Source organism: Maylandia zebra, linkage group LG17 (assembly GCF_041146795.1).
Source record: "Maylandia zebra isolate NMK-2024a linkage group LG17, Mzebra_GT3a, whole genome shotgun sequence".
Taxonomy (NCBI): Eukaryota; Metazoa; Chordata; class Actinopteri; order Cichliformes; family Cichlidae; genus Maylandia; species Maylandia zebra.
In genome coordinates, this window is record NC_135183.1 from 34,939,703 (window position 1) to 34,956,622 (window position 16,920).

The 16,920-nt window shown below is 40.8% G+C and overlaps 1 long non-coding RNA gene across 2 annotated transcripts in view; it reads left to right on the top strand.

The window, feature by feature from the left end:
• The window catches only part of LOC143413303 (uncharacterized), a 76,114-nt gene that overhangs the window by 19,272 nt on the left and 39,922 nt on the right, over positions 1–16,920 (top strand). The window contains exon 4 of one of the 2 annotated variants that reach the window (XR_013093932.1): positions 6,473–6,639. The exons of the other annotated variant lie outside the window; for it this stretch is intronic. This is a non-coding gene — a long non-coding RNA (uncharacterized LOC143413303). Of the gene's footprint in view, positions 1–6,472; positions 6,640–16,920 lie in introns of those variants that run through there. 2 annotated transcript variants of the gene reach the window in all.

A 16,920-nucleotide genomic window follows, 5' to 3' on the forward strand; every position in this document is an offset into this window, starting at 1 on the left:
TCCGCAGCAGCAGGAAGGCTCCACACTCCAGACCGCAGTCGGACGGCCAACTCCTCCTCCTAGTCCTAGCCCCCCTGCTCCAGCAGGTCGCAGAGAACGGGGGTGAGAGAAGACTCCGAACCTCCCTCCACCCGTTCATTGTAATGTTGATGCATGTGTGTTCTAAGGTGCATTTAAAACCCAGGAGTGCTTGGAGCTACCTGCCAGAGAGCAGCAGGTAAGCGCATGGTCCCTCCTGCTAACCCTCAATGTCTACGTGTATTTAAAATTGAGAGGTGGGCAACGATGCCAGGGGTGGGGTGTACACCCTGATGGTACTTTGGACTCCGTGTATCGTGCCCACACCCAAGATCCTATATGTATGTGTAATGAGAGTGTGAGTAATGTGAATGTCTAAGTTGTGGGATAAAATTGAGGCAGAGGCAGCCAGAAGGGGACGGGGGGGGGGGTAGCCTCCTCTGCACCCTGGTGACATACCCCTACTCCAAGGCCCTGCATGTGTGGGTGGTTGTGGTGGAGCGGGAAGAGGGAGGCAGCTGGAGATGGGGAGGGAAGGAAGGGAGGGGCAAGTGACCCCTCCCTGGGGCCAGCTCCCCCGCTGACCCCAGTAGGCACCCCCATACTCCGCGACCCGCCAGGGAAAGGGGGCCCAGGCCCATCCAGACCGGGCCCAGTGCAGCAGCGCCGCCCGGCCCCACAGAGCCCGGGACAGTCCACCCAACCCCACCACAGAGAAAACTGCACCCACCCCACCATCCACTCATCTTCCAGACTACATAAGACAATAAACACCCAGGCTGAGATCTTCCTCCACCTCTCCTGTATCTCCCCCTCCTGCAGAGGCAGCTCCTGAGGAGAGGAAAGCTCCTGCAAGATGTGACAATCTCCCCCACCAGTTGAAGAGCCCCCAGGTGGCTCGACGCACCGGCGGCACCCTGCTCCAGGGCTGGGCCCCCATGCACCCACCCGCCCACAACCCCGGCAACACACCAACCAGGACCCAAGCCCCCGAGGCCCGGTCCGGGTCCCAGCCCAGAGACGGAGCGCCCCCAGAACCTCACGCCCATCCCGGACCCACCCAGGGGCAGCCAGGCTACCAGGTCAGTAACCCACGTCCGTCAGCACAGACCCTCCCCTAGCCCCGCTGCACGCAGCCGCGAGGAAACAGTCACCGGAGAGCCAACAGAGCCCCTAACCGGACATGACCGCTACCCCGGGTTGAGCCCCCCAAGGAAGATGCCTCCGGGGAACCCCCCGACGCCCTAAGCCTGTCCCTACCCCCACACCAATCACAACAGTGAAGGCGGGACCAAACTAACATTTTCTGTAAATTATGTGAATCTCGGGCAGCTCGACTTGTGGGAAGTGTTTCCAGCTGCGCGTCATGTAGCTGGAGTCGAGTGTTTTAACCGATGCATGAAACGATACATTTTTAGACATAAGTTGTAACGGCCGCCGTTTTCTTTGTGAGTATTTATTACACGGCGTGCTGCCGGGAAAAGCCTGTTCTGACGTTTGAGTCTAAGGTTTATTTTTTAGCACCTGGCGGCTCTTTTTTACTTCTCATCCGTAAATAATCTGCTCTTTCACGTGATTCAGTTTATTTTGAAAAGTCTCAACAGGATCTTGAGCTTTATTGTGAAAGGTTTACGTGGTACATAAACAAGCGGACACGTGATGGTGTTACCATCATTGTTGCTAACGACAACGAAAAACAGACGCGTGTTTGTCCGTAGTGTGGTTATATTAAATATAAGAGAAAGAGAGAACTTTAAGAAATTAATATAGCCACTACAGTGACCATCAAAACCATGAAAAAATATGGCCGCAAACAGTTTATTTTGCGACACCACGAAACAAACGATAGAGGAAAATGAAACATAGATGTTTTTATATCGTCATGCGATATATATCGTTATATTGAACAGCCATACATCAAATCACAACAAAAATGACCTCAAGGCAAAAACTAAATACACACAAGTCCACCCTAACTGCTTCCACATGAATAAGATGGTAAGTAGCAGCCAGGTGCTGCTAATTAAGTGCACATAATTTAGTGATCAACAGCATGTCTGAGCACCTCTATAAAAGCAGAGGCTTTGGCAGTTGGTCTGGAAGATTCAGGTGTATGTTAAGATAATGCTACAGTCAGAAAGGTCGGATTGTGCAATTCTAAGAGAAACTGTAAAAAACCTAAGAGCTACGCCTGAGACTCTACAGACCTCAGTTAGCATGTTAAATGTTAAAGTTCATCGCAGTGCAATTCCAAAAAGACTGAACAAGTATGGCTTGTTCAAAGGAGTTACCAGGAGAAAGCCTCTTCTAAAAAGAACATGACAGCATGGCTTAGGTTTGCAATGTCGCATCTCAACAAACACCAAGGCTTCTTAACAATGAACCTGTTTTACTAATATGCGCTCGGAAATGTTTTCCTCCTGAACAAAAAATGAGTTTGCCCACAAAATCATGTCAGATTTACAATTTTGTTCTTATTGGCGAGCATATGTTAGTCAATCTGACTCAGTGTAAATCAAGGGGTTTGTGTCTGCTGTCTGCAAACTACATACTATCTGCATATAGAAATACCATTTTTTTTTCTTTATAAGGAAATACTTTTGCCTGGAGTTGAAGTGCAGAGACTGTGACAACGTCGTAAGAGAGAAGCCTGTAATGTAAGCCTGTAAGGCAAAAAAGCAGAGTCCAAATGGAGATTAAGAGTCTCTGAGGTCCAAGGAGGAAGCCAGAACATGGTGACAATTGGGGCTAAAATAACAGGGATGCTGAATATTTTGAAATGTAAATCAAAGTTGATATGAAGAAAGACTTGAAAGAAAAATAAAATCAGATTGGCCAGCTGGCCAACTCAGTGAAGAGTCCTGGTGGTTCCAAACTTTTTCCATTTACTGATGAGACTACTGTGCTAATTGGGACCTTCCACGGATCTCTGCCTTGATACACTCTTGTCTCAGAGGTCTACAATTCCTTGGATTTAGAGCCTTTGTTTGTGCTCTGACATGCACTATGGGATCTTTTATAGACGGGTTTGTGCCTTTCCAAATCATGTCTAACCAACTTCACCACAGGTGGGGTCCAATCAAGTTGTAAAACATCTCTCAGATGTTTGGTGGAAACAGGATGTACCCGAGTCATGAAAAAGGCTGCGAATATTTACTTACATTTTATGTTGTTTTTCATTTTTAATAATATTGCAATAAGTTTAAGCAAACGTTTTTCACTTTGTCATTATGGGGTAGTGTGTGTCGAATTTTCAGGTGAAAATGAACCTTTATTATATACTTTCATATTAGAATAAGGCTGTAACATGGTTTATAAGAGATCTCTTCCTGTAAAAGGGTTTTCCCCTCCCCACTGAAGCCAAGTACATATCCATATTGTAAAGTCTTTTATCTCACAATATACACACTATTGTAAATACTCTGAACTGCACCGTGTCCTGAAGTATTAGCGCCATCAAAAGCTTATCTCCACGATCTGAGAAATGGTGTTGGACCATCTTAAACATTAATTCACATTTTCTTAGAGATTTTCTATAAATGTTGTTTTCAAACTGACAAGTTAGACGCTTTGGGGAAATAAACAACACATCAAAAACAGACACAACACCGTCTCATGTTGATAAACTAAAGAGTCCTAGATATGTCTGACATGTCTGGCAGCACCTGTGGCCCAATAGGACCATTACCTTTTCTTTCCTTTCTCCCCAATAATAAAGAATACATCGCAGGTGAACTTCCCAATGCAGTTTTATTTTCATAAAACTGCATTGGGTAGTAATCCTTTTCACATTAGGATGAAGATGCATTTCATTACAGGTTCTAAGGTCAGGAAGCAGCATCGACTTCTCAGCCAGAGGACTTCACATTATTCAGTCCAAGATCATTAGCTGCAAACATTATCAGCTCAAAGTTTTAGAGCTTTATCAGAGTTTGAGGTTAATGAAAAGGAATTACATGAAGTTATTACATAAAATAGGTTCTTTGCCTGCTCTGCAGTTCAAGATATTCTAGAAAACACCTTTTAGGATTGCGAAGAAACACGAAAAGGTTAGACAAAGTGATAAATGAGCATGTTCCTGTATAAAATAAAGACTATTGTTTTCTGGTCAGGTACATTTGTTCTTACAAACTATATATAGCCTCTGAAAATAAGGGACATGGATAGAAATGGCTGCAATTAATAAAAGGTTTATGTGAAAACTTTAAAAAAACAAAAAAAACAACCCTTTAATACGAGCTGAAAGTCGGCATATACTTTCTCATTTAAAATATAAATGGTGTACAGAGGAAAAAACCATATATACATACATATGTGTACATATACCTATGTACCCCCTCAGACTGTATAAGTAATGATAAGAGGGAGGGTGAGGATTAGTGCGTCTCAGAGCCATGATCCAGGATGAAACAAGGAGCATCCACAAATACATTAGGAAGATGGTCCCCTGAGATGAACTGCTGCAATAGTGCCTCAGGCAGCAGAAGACAGACTGTGATGAGGAAGAGGAAGGGGAAAAAAAGTTGTGGAAGACCATGCCCCTACATGGAATGTATGACCAACAGATACAAGAAGTAGATGTCATCAAGAAATCTGACCACTGGCTAAAGAAGACCTGCCTGAGGGACAGCACAGAGGCGCAAGAACAGGCCCTAAGCATCAGATTCACAGAGGCAGCAAAAAATACCCAAGTTGCGGTAAAAATGCTCCGGAGAAAATTCAGCAAATTGTAACAGGATGTAAAATGCAAGCTGGGACAGTATTCACTGAAAGCCATAGCCAAGGTATGGATTAAAACTCCCCAAGTCCTCATGTGAGACACCTCCATAAGGGGTTGGCAAAAGTACAGCTAGGCTCCTGTGGGACTTTAAGTTCCAGACAGATAAGCAGCTGCTGGCCAACCAACCATTCATGGTGGTGGTTGACAAGGAGCAGAAGGCAGCAGTTATGATAGGTGTGACAATCCCAGCTGACAGTCACATCAGAAAGAAGGAGTATGAGAAAACTGAAGTACCAGGGGCTGAGGGAACAACTGGAGCAGATGAGGAAAGTGAAGTCCAAAGTGGTCCCAGGAGGGATCAGGTAAGATACTGTGCAGAGCCTGTAAAACTCCCAGGCCCCCAGCTGAGGATCTAAGGTTGAGGAGAAAAAATACACCTACCCCATTTTCCCCTCTTCATAAATACATGAATTAGATGTCAGTCTTCTATATCACTCTTGCATTTGTACGTTCTTGAACCCTGAATTTATTGATTGAGAATTTAAAAAACAACAACAAATGGAAACACATTTTTTGTTTGTTATTTAAACTTTGTGACCTTCTTAGCCAGGCACATTAGATGTAGCTCAGACTCGGAGCGCATACAGAGAGAGGGCTGTTTTATCATGCTGGAGACACTGGCAAAGGAAAAGCCATTGATCTGTGAAACCACAATGTGAAACTTCTGCTCTGCCTTTTGAGCAGTTGACTGCAAGTCTGAAAGGAAATTGAAACTTTTTCATCCTAAAGGTTTGAATAACTTATACACGTATAACTTGCACTTTCTTTCTATATGCTCTGCTATGAACAAAAAGGACTGGGCAAACCCTCCTGTTTGCATGCACCCAGTGTGGTTTTTTGATTTTTTTTCACCCTGTCAGCCTTGTGCCAGCACGTGGAGCTTGATGAAATGTAAAAAAGGCCCATAGTGTTAGTTCTCAGTCCCTATTAATCTGTGTTTCTAAAATAACCATGGTTTTCACCGGCTTTTCCACTCTCTCCGGGCCTGTTTCTGATTTTTGTGGGAATGACCTGGAGAATATTTGGCTTGGGGATAGCTTCTGTATTTACTACTCATGTTTTCTGACCAGCCTGTAGCTTTCAAAGTACACTTAAAAGCCACAGTTGCAAATGTATTTCTACAAATATAAAGGAAAGTTAGAGTTATGTGAGGGAAAGGTTTGTTCTATCTAGCCGTCAAATGAGGAAAGGCTGGGAGGGAAAGAGACTGAAAGCAGTAGCAACAGGGCCTAACAAAAATGAGTGAGCGTCTTTTCAGTTGTTATCAATTGCATTGCCGGTAGGTCACCTTCTGCACTTACCAGCAAGCCCAAAAGACCATTATCATTCATTGTACTTAGTGATACAACAGCATTAATCCAGATTATGTAGGAGATTGCTGGTGGCCATGTGAAAAATCTCCAGTGGCAAATGTCCTAAGTTAGCAAACAGAGCTTTCCAAGTATTTTATGATGTGAAAGCATGACCAAGAGCTTTTGGTGCATAATCTTAACAATGTAGCATGTGAAAACGAGAGTAAACAGTGAGTAAAAGCAGTAGAGACTAAAGTCCAGAAGATGGGTTTCAAACTCATGTGTCACAGTTGAAAATAGGATGGCCTGTGTCTCTGCAAGCCATCCAATCTCCTAATGCGGACTTTTGTGGCTGTTCTAAACTCTGTAATCTTGTGTTCAGCAGGGCAGAACGACCACGGCTAAATGAGGTGATCACTGCCTACTGCAGTGTTTCTGAAAATGTGGGATGCTGAACAACTGAAGGTGGGGTGTGGATATCAAGGTGACAAAATATAAAGTGAAACTACTATACTGATGTTCATTTACACACAATTCATCCTGGATTTTTCTGACTGATTAAAATAAATTTAAACATTGTCTAAGGAAGTGCAAGCTGTTTTTGACTTCTGAAGTGAATCATGTCACAAAAAGGTTTGAGAACCACTGAGATATTGGTATGTAGTGGAAATGCCACTTAACACCCTTTCAGTGGGCTGGTAACATAAGAGCACAGTTTAAGTTCCCTGCAACGACAAGAGATCTGTTTGTTGTAGCTGTCCGTTGTCACCTTTGAGCAGTCTCAAGAATTTATAACATGGACTTCCCTTGTTCCCATTGGTGCTGTTGTTGTCCTTTAGTTTAGTCCCAGCAGTGGAGGAGACAGAAGTAATCAAACACAGAGACTTTGTATAGAGTTGAAAGAGACTGGTAAAAACAAAGCTGTCCACTGTATGCATTGTCTGTGCCCTTTTCTTGAACTGCTTCCTCTTTGTTGTGAACTCTAATCTCGATGCTCTATCCCTGTTCTTGACAAACTTTAAGCCAATCTGCATTCAATGCATGCATAGTGTCACTATCTCTGGCCATGACTGTTGAGCTTTGGCAAACCATGACTCTGGCTGCAGTCCACAGAGATATTAGGAGAAAAAGCAACATTGCCATCAAATTTTGCTGCCATGAAAAAGCACTAAAAATGCAATGCTTCTCATGGTGATCTTCCTGCTGTGTGCCAAGTGGGACTTAAACTTATTGTACAACACTGAATACAGAGCTGTCCCACTACAGGACACAACTGAGTGGAGTCTTAGCAGTGAGGATGCTTTTTGCTCACCTCACAGTTTGGACCAAAAAAGGGATAAATTAAAACAGTAATATGTTCTTATTTCTTGGTATTTTGATAGGAAAATGGGAAGTACATGTAGTGATTTATTAACTCTGCCACGGAAGTTGTTTTTAGAGTCTAGACTCTGGAGTCTAGAGTGAGTCATGTTGACAGTTCATTAAACTTTGGTTTACATCCATAAAGGTCTTAAAGGTCAACTTAATGATTTATTGGTTGAAAAAGCCTAAAAAAGATTCTAATTTATTGTCAACTTATAGAAAGTACCATAAGAATTTGAAATATCATGTCACAGTTGATCTCTGATCTCACCTTCAATATCAACAGATTCAGCTGAAAGGCCAAGGTGACAATAATTATGTTCTTGTTAGTATGCTATTCCTTCTAGTATTGACAACATATGGGCATGCGGGGAATAATATTTAGGAATTCTAAATAGCACAGTATTTTATTATGACATTGTTATTGACATTGTATTACAATGTTGATTAAGTATACTTAATCCCGATTAAGTATCATTTTTAACCAAAATAAACTTGTTATCAAAAACTTTTTTCACTTCATATTTATCTCTAAATGTTCAAATGAGTTTACTAAACAAATCTTTGTAGTCGAATTTGTGTTAAGTATATTACAAGTGGTTTCAACAGGGCGAACAACAAAAGCCTACAATTTGCACCCATATTTACTGCATCACAAAGTCAAAATCAATAGTTCTCAATCAGCAGCTTTTGTATGACAATCTTTATTCTTTATTCGATCTTTGCTCTTCAACACAGCCTGAACTCTCATAGTCAATGCCACAATTAGTCTTCAGGAATAGTTCTTCTGGCTTTGTGAAGGACAAGCAAAGCTCTTCTTTGGATACTGGCTGCCTTTTGTTCTGGTTTCTGTTAAGATGATCCCATCCTTTTTCAATAATGTTGATGTCTGGGCTCTGGGGAGGCCAGTCCATAACTTATAGAGTCCGTGTGTGTGTGTTTTAAATGCAGGTATGTTTTTTTTGCATTGGTAGTATAATTTTCTGCATTCATAATTCCATCAATTTTGTGACGACCCCCAATACCAGAGGTTGAAAGGCAGACACAAACCATGACAGCCTCCACCGTGTATTACAGATAGCTCTGGAAACCCACTGTTGTACCTTCTGCCTGACCTCACCCATTTATATTGACATTAAGATTCCTCAGCCTTTTCTCCCCGTTTCCCTTTCTTAAGAATAGCTTCTTGCTAGCAACGCTACCACTGAGGCCATTTCTGGTGCAGCTTCAAAAACACAAGATGGAATAAAGGGCAGCAGGTTTTGTGTCAGGGTATGCTGGCTTACTTCTTATAGGACATGGCTTTCAGCTGCTATAGACATTTTCAGACCTGTTACTTATTCTTTAGCCTTCCACTTGCCCAGTTTTCTCAATTTCTTTTAAGGACACACTCTGCCAGGATGTTCAAAATTTGTTTTTGTTTTTTGTTTTTTTCGCCTGTCCCGTTTGGTTCTTTTGCCATCAGAATTATTGTCTAAAGGCAAAGAAAGATACCCAACGGATTTACTTTACCAAATGGACCATCCCAGCCTTGCCGTGTTGGTCTATTTGATTCACCTTTGCTTTTATTGTTTATTTTATTTTATTTTCACTTGCTAAACACGGGACAGACATGACTGGGGGAAAGAAAAGGGAGAAAGAAAGAGGGAAAGAAAAACAGCGGGGAAGAGGAACGGTGATAAAGGGCAAAAAGAAAACAACAAAAAAAACAAACAGACAAAAAATACATATATCAATCACCTGTTGAGAAAGAAAAAAGAGAAAACAAGCAAAAAAAAGAGAGCAATATAATAAACAACATCATCGCGATGATCTATGTGAATATAATAGTAAATACTAAATATCGAATATTATTGTGCAGCACGTAAGATCAACAGCGCACAGTGTGCTTTGAGGTAGGAGCCAAAAAGGGTGTCGTTTGTGTGTGTGAGCACCCGTGTGTACACCTGTGAGCATAAGCGCGCTTGTATTTAAGTTCAAAGTTTTTCACTAATAGTGATGAGAAAGTTTGGATCCTTGGAACCAAAAGGGGGGTTTCTTTAGGGGGAGTACCTGGGTTGTGTGGTGGTGGTGGGTGAACACAGTTGGTGGAAGTTGCCCTGCATAGATTGAATAGTACCAGCAGCCAGCAAATTGCGGTGTAAAAACATTGACCCTTTCCCATCCATTTCTCCCATATGTTATCCATAATGTCTACAAGCTAGCAGCACACATTCCCCAATCCAAACCCCTCCAGCAGACACACGCAGCCTCCGAATCTGTGACAGATATAGTATCATGTAGACTGTTACATCTGAGCTGCAAACACCTCCATTTTTCCATCGCTTGCTCTGGTATCCCTCCATCACAAGCTGAGCGAGCCATCAGAATGCTATCACACCTCAGGCAATCAGAGATACAGTCATATGTCACAAATCGGTGTCAGCTCTTATTATAGTGGGGAGGGGGCTGAAGGCAAGTGAAAACTCACTTATCAGAAAGGACATAGCTGTGACCCCCCACCCCGACCCCCATCCATTTCTCCATTTGCCCGACCCATACTGGATATCACCTTTTTCCTTCACAGGCCAGCAATATTTGACCAATAATACAAATGTAATACCTCTCCCCTCTGCTGTCCGCCACAATCTCAGCTGATTTAATGGACCTGTAAGCTGCCAGTATAGTTTATTCAAAGCTTTTTAAAGGATGCGAAGTGAACCTGCAGGTGTGGGAAGGACATGCAGGGCTTCATCGCCTCTTTCATACAGTAACATTGACTATTATCAAATTATTTGTTGGCAATTGCTGTGATTTATTGCTTGGTGTTAGTTTTGGTCCAGTTTAGCAAAGGAGGTATGGGAAAAGTTTTCATAACTCTTATCACATTTTTGTATTTATTGCGTTTACTGTCGCCTTGGGGTGTTTTCTGTTCAGAGTGTTTCTAAAACAAAATTTTTTAGGGTCACGTTTACACAAGTCGTTGTAAAATTGAAACTAATATAGAGTTTGGTAACAGGAGGTTGTTTGTTTTCACTGAACGTATCAAATGCAGAAATACCATAATGATATTTACAATACTGATCTGTGTTTTAACAATGAAGTATCAGCCTAATTTGAAAACAGTTTGGACACTGTGTAGTTGGGGCATTTGATTCCCAACAGAACATTTAAAAACTCAAAGCAAAAGAGGCAACAAAAGACTGGAAAAGTAACAAATTACAAAGAAACAGCTGAAGGAACATCTAATTAGGTTCACTGGCAACAGGTCAGCAGCACAACTGAGTATAAAAAGAGCTTCTTAGAGAGGCAGTTTCTCAGAAATAAAGATGCACAGAGGTCAGTGATATAAAAAAACAAAACTCCATTTAGTGTATAATTTGTGGAACAATTCCAGAATTATGTTAGTCAGTGTAATATTGTGAAGACTTTGAATTTCTCATTGTCTCCAGTACATAACACCTTCAAAAGAGTCAAAAGATTACAGTAATCAGGGCTGAATGTGAACACAGTTTGCTGTGCCATTTAAAACTGCAGGTTAAGAAGAAGCCATATGTGAACATGATGCTGCCTTCCCTGGGCAAAAGCTCATTTAAAATGAACCGAGGCAAAATGGTTCATTTTAAATCAAAATGTGAAATTCTTTATGGAAAACATGCATGTTGCATCCTCTGGACTAAACAGCAGAGGGGCCATGCAGCTTAATTGCAAATCATTGCATTTTACTGTTATTCACATTTCATCACAACTTTTTTTTTCTAAAAGGGCACTTTGTGCTTTATCTTTTTTATTAATTAATGTTTTCTAAACTAATGAAATGAATTGACAGATTCACTCAAGTGGCAAAATCACTGAACTCACTACAAAACTCAAATGACCTGACATTACTGGAGAGAGTGGGATCTATATCTAGTGCTTGTGCTAGAGATGCATTTTATTTAAAAAGTATTTAAAAAATATTTAAAAGTACACACTTGCTTAAAGAAAAAATAAATTAAAGAACTTTCATAATGCATCTTAGATGGTTTATGATCCGTTGACTTTGCTGATCCACACTGTAGCCTTGTAGCCTGAGGTTATGGTAATGTTTGATGATAAACATATTGCACTGCATTTGAAGCTCTCACAAGAGATTCTGCCTAGAGCTATCCATATTTAAATACTGACTTTATGTAGCATTATGCACCATGGGCATTTTTCATTGCAGAAACAATTACATTAAAGTTCTTATATCCAGATATCCACTGAAGTACTGAGGAAGTCTCTCGGATGAGAGGTGAAATGTCTTCACAAACTTAAATAAGTGAAGTTGCCTTTGTTTTTCATGGTCTTAAGACTATTCCTTAAAATCCCACAACCTGTGTGTAAGCTTTGTTGCTGACCATGGACACCTCTTTATTATCACAGTGCACCCATTGACTTCCTGCAGGGTAACGCATCATGTCACAAAGCTCAGATCATCTCAAACTGGATTCTTGAACGTGACAAGGAGTTCACAGTCACCAGATTTGAATCCAGTAGAGCTCCTTTGAGATGGAGTAGAGTAGATCTTCTTGTTTTGGTTAAAACTTCTCTGAAAATAACATCTGTATGTAATTTAACAACACTTACTAACATTTTGGAGGTATAGAAGACACTTATGGACACAGAGAGACAGTGGTAAACACATTAATCCAGTCAAATTTGCCCCTTGTTTTCCTTAAATGTTAAAAATGTTCAAACTATCAGTGTTACAAAACATATTTTGTAATGAAGAAAAAAAAGAGGAAGAACCTTCTTATATGCAGCTGTTTAGAGCACAGCATTATTACGTACACCGGTCAGCAGCACACCACAAAATTGCATTTCCTGACAATGATCAAACTTATTTTCATCCTTTAGTTTTCTTGTTTTGAATCTATGATTCAATTCATAGATTAGTGAAAGTCTACAATGAATGTGTTTAAAACATTTAAGCACAAATGATCTTTTATACTGATTTCCAAATCCATATTTTTATTCTTGGACCACCAGTATCGTAGCATGATTCCTGTTTCAGAATAACACTGTTTTTCCTTACAGCACGACTAGGTGCAACTCCTCAAGTCCAGCTGAAAGAAGCTGGTTTATTTTCTTTAGGACCATCCTCTCTTTGATCCAACTTCTTTTTCCTGATTGGTTTATTTGTTCCTGAAGTTTTGAAGAGCAGCTGGGTGGAAGCTGCAGTGTTTAGAGCCAGAACTGTGAGCCAGAGAGGACCACAAGGATATCCACTCTCTTTCTTTTATCTTTTTTTTTGTACTCAGTCATAAAATGCATGACACATTGGTGACCTGTGGTAGCTGGGATAGGCTCCAATCTGTCACAGGGCTCATACACTTTAAAGTACACTTTATGTTATGACAGACAACCATTCTCACTCACATTCAAACCTATGGGCAATTTAGATTCACCAATTAACCTAACCCTACTAATTGCATGTCTTTGGATTATGGGAAAACTTAAACTTTACTGTACCTAACTGTAACAGTTACATTGTTCCCTTTTAAGATTCTATTAACACAAAATGTTGTGTTACCTTGCAGTGCATTCTTAACCAATTAGCTCGCTTCAAACATCAATCACTCTGCTGTAGACCAGCACCTCCCATGTTCAGTGAGGTACTGTAAGAGTCACATATCTGACATACAGTCTGATTGCTTTGTGACCAGATTGTGACAACCATGGCCAAATATGGAATTGTAACATAGTATACATAAACATGGGGCTAAAGTATACTTTCAAAATACTGCTGGAGTATTGATGCGTTTGTGTGTCTGCATGTTGCAGGAGAGTCAGCTGACTTGGAGCTACTGTAGAGGGAGAGTTTCTCTCATCACTCCACACTCTCACAAAGGATAGTGTAGTGAGAGAAAATCAAAAACTGGCACAGCAATTACAGAATAAATAATGTGTCTTTACTATTTAATGTGACATTAACCTATATCAGTACAAACAGTAATGCCTCATCCCATATCTCATTTCTTGGAAACAACAGAGTGTCCAGTTTTACTAGTGTGAGTTCAAGTGAGAGTTTGAATATTGAAACACCCTCGAGGACCCTGGGAGTGCCCAAAAGTCAAAAAGGTATAAACTCATAAAATGTATCCACACAAAAGTTGGCCACAATTTTAGGACCATCCATTTTCTTCATGAAATAGTCCAGGGTGAACCAAGATGAAAGCAATATTCTTGTATTAAGGTAGACATATCATAGGGAAGAGGACTTAGATTTTCTCATAACTCAGAAGTACTCAGCAAATGTGGCTGAAACACCAAAGTCTAGAATAGAGGTCACTTTAGTCTCTTATAAAGTCAGAAATAAAGATCAAATTATTGCCAAAAAAGGAATTAAATGCATTTGTCTTTGCTTTTACAGAACAGCATCCGCTATTGGCGTGTAGTTGTAAACAGATGATCACAGAGCTTCTCCATGTTTACAGAGGAGTATGACCCAACTTAAAAAAAGAAATAAACTATGTATGGTTTTGTACATTTCAATTCTATTGCATTTATGGCATGGCTAAAGTAAAGCATCTATTACAATTTTACCCCTTTGCTGTACACACATGGCTCAGGAATGGACTTTTTTTTCACATCTAGCTCAGTATGATGAGTGCGAATTTTCAAAGGAAAAGGTCGAAAAGCCAAGAAACCTGAGGTCTATACATGTGATCTATACTCATTCAGGTTTATACTTTTATGCCACTGGCATGTAGAACCCTAACTATTGTAGATATGTAGAACTATGCTAACTATTGCTTTTCCAGCTTTTTTGTTTTTGCTGGTGTTTTCTTAAATTACAATTGACCTTTCAGGGCCGCCGTAGCTAACACTTTGCCTATGCCTATTTGCACTGATGCCATACACGTAGTTGGCAAATCACTTTTATTGTGAAACAGTCCCAGGAAATGCAATGTGCAGCATTTGCCACTGCAGTTAGTGCTAGTTTATCAAAACAATAAAAAGAAAACCAACAACATTTGCATTATTTAGTGGATTAATTTATGACTAATGAAAGAAGGAGAAGCAGACACTGAGAAGTTTCTGATGGAAGAGCTGCTTCACACCAAGGGAATTCTTTGTGTGGTAAACTCCACAATCTGCATATAACATGGCATGCTCGACTAACCAAAGAGAATTTGACTGGCTGTGCTGTAAACACGGTCCGGTGGCTCATCTGTTGTGGAAACAAAGGTAATGTCTGTATCCGCAGGCGCTTATTTTTAGGAGTGAAATCTTAACATTTCTCCTCAAAGACTTTGGCTTTGACTGCATTTTTTCAAGTTTTGAATGTGTGAGAAAAATACACCCAAGCAGGACAGAAGAGCAGCAGAGCCGCGGAGGTATTAAGGCTCTATCATCTAAATATTATTCCATGGGGAGTCTTTTATGGATGCTTTAAATTGGGTGATTTTATGACTGCAGCAGTCCATGTAATATAATCACATTAAACCTCCTAACAGAACCTCCTAAATTTCCCTTATGCTCACCTGATTACCACAGATCTGAAGTGGGAATGAAACTGTGATGACCAAACTAACTGTAATTAAAAGAACTCGATGCAGACTACCCCACGTCCTACTAAACAACGGTTATCTAGTGACCCCTCTTTTGTCACCGCAGCCTTTTGTGATGCTGCCTGTCCTCTAGCAACATGTACACTGTAGCTTTATATCCTGCCAGCCTATCTGGCTGCCTGAGGGCACTTAAGGTGTCTACTACTAATTCCACCTGAGCCCTTAATTACCTCATTAATTTAGACTGACAGGGTAGGTTAAAACCCCTCTGTGATCCCCAGGCTCTATACATGGACATTAGCCACTGAATGGGAGGCCATAACCTCAGTCTCCCTCCTTCAGACCCCTAAGTATTTAACAAGGTTTATATCTAATCCACAATTTTATCTTTATGGATCTTGAATCGGTTTCTGTCGAACGAGTTGAAAAGCAGCATAATTATTGATTGGCTTACAGTTAAACCAACATCATCTGGGCTACAGTGAAAGTCTTGTCTGAAAAATGGGTTTAGGGACATTAGGCATGAAGTGGCAGCTAAGCTAGGATAGCCTTTCTCTCCCTTATGAAACCATCAGTTGAGGATTTCTACTGTGGCTTTAGCTAAGCCACCTCCTATCCGGATCCTTTTTATAAAGACGGTCATCGAAGGACAGAGAGCGAGAGACGTACAATGGCTTGAAGCCTCCTGGAGATCATATCTAGACAGAAGAGTAATAAGGAGAGGGCTAAGAGGAGGGTTATTGGTCTGGCTGGATGACACCCAGGAGGAAGAAGGGCCATCACACATGTCCAGCCTTGACTGCTTGGTATTAAAGGGAGGAGGGGGGAGATGGACAGACAAAGATAGAGAGCAGACACTGAGGAGGTGATAGTGAAGAAATGGCAGAGAGGAAGATTGATGGTTGACTTGCCTCAGCAAAGTGATTTTTTTTTTTTTACCCCCACACGGACAGCATGCAGGAACCTCCATCCCTCAACAGATGGTGATGGAGGAGAAGATGAGGACAAAATAAAGATGGAATAAGAAATGGTGAAATGATTTGAGATAATGGTGATTGTGGGAGGGGAAGGAAATTGTTGAACAGACGAGGGGAAAAGAGATTTTTATTAATGAGAACTAAAAGTTAGAAAAATATTGGTTTGAATTTGGAGGCCCAAGTTTGGGTGTGTTTATAGAAGAGCGGAGGGTGGGCTTTGTTTCATGTGGATAATGGGTCATCAAACAAATTATAAATGGCATAATTCCAAATATAATCATGTGGAGTTAAGCAATTAGCTAATAGATATATGTTTTATTTTGTAATACTGGTGTCTAAGTATAAATCAATTAAATGCACTCAAGCTTCAAGAACCAAACAATTAATCTGACAGTTTTATTGGTACCATTATAGTTAGTGAGGGTTTTAACAAAGGTTGGGCAATGGACGCTGTGATCTACTCTATTCTGCAGTCACTTTAAATATAAGTGTAGCTGATCTTTACAGAACTGCTGCTGTTTTTAACACATTTTGACTCAATTGTCAGCAAACATGAAAACGAGAACAACTAGATTGCATTAAATCTCAATTTTTGTGAGGACAGTGTGCAAGGGCATTTGTATTAACACACAAATCACATGTTGGTGTGTTTGTATTGAAGATATGTAACATTGGAAAGTAACTGACAATAATTAAAAGGTGTCATAGACACATACATTGATCAATAACACTCACCTACACATACACGCTCACACACTGGCTCGTATCACGCAGCATCACTGGATCCCGTCCAGCTTGGGTGGCTAAATCGGAATGTGATGGACATTGGTGTGCATCGGTACGGACGCGATTTTGCCAAATTGCCACAGCACACTTGTCAAGCTTTGGTGGTAAAGGCATTACAAACATGCTGCTTGAAATGAATTGCATCTTAATTATTTCGTTTCAAATCTAATGACACGCCGTGCAGAGCC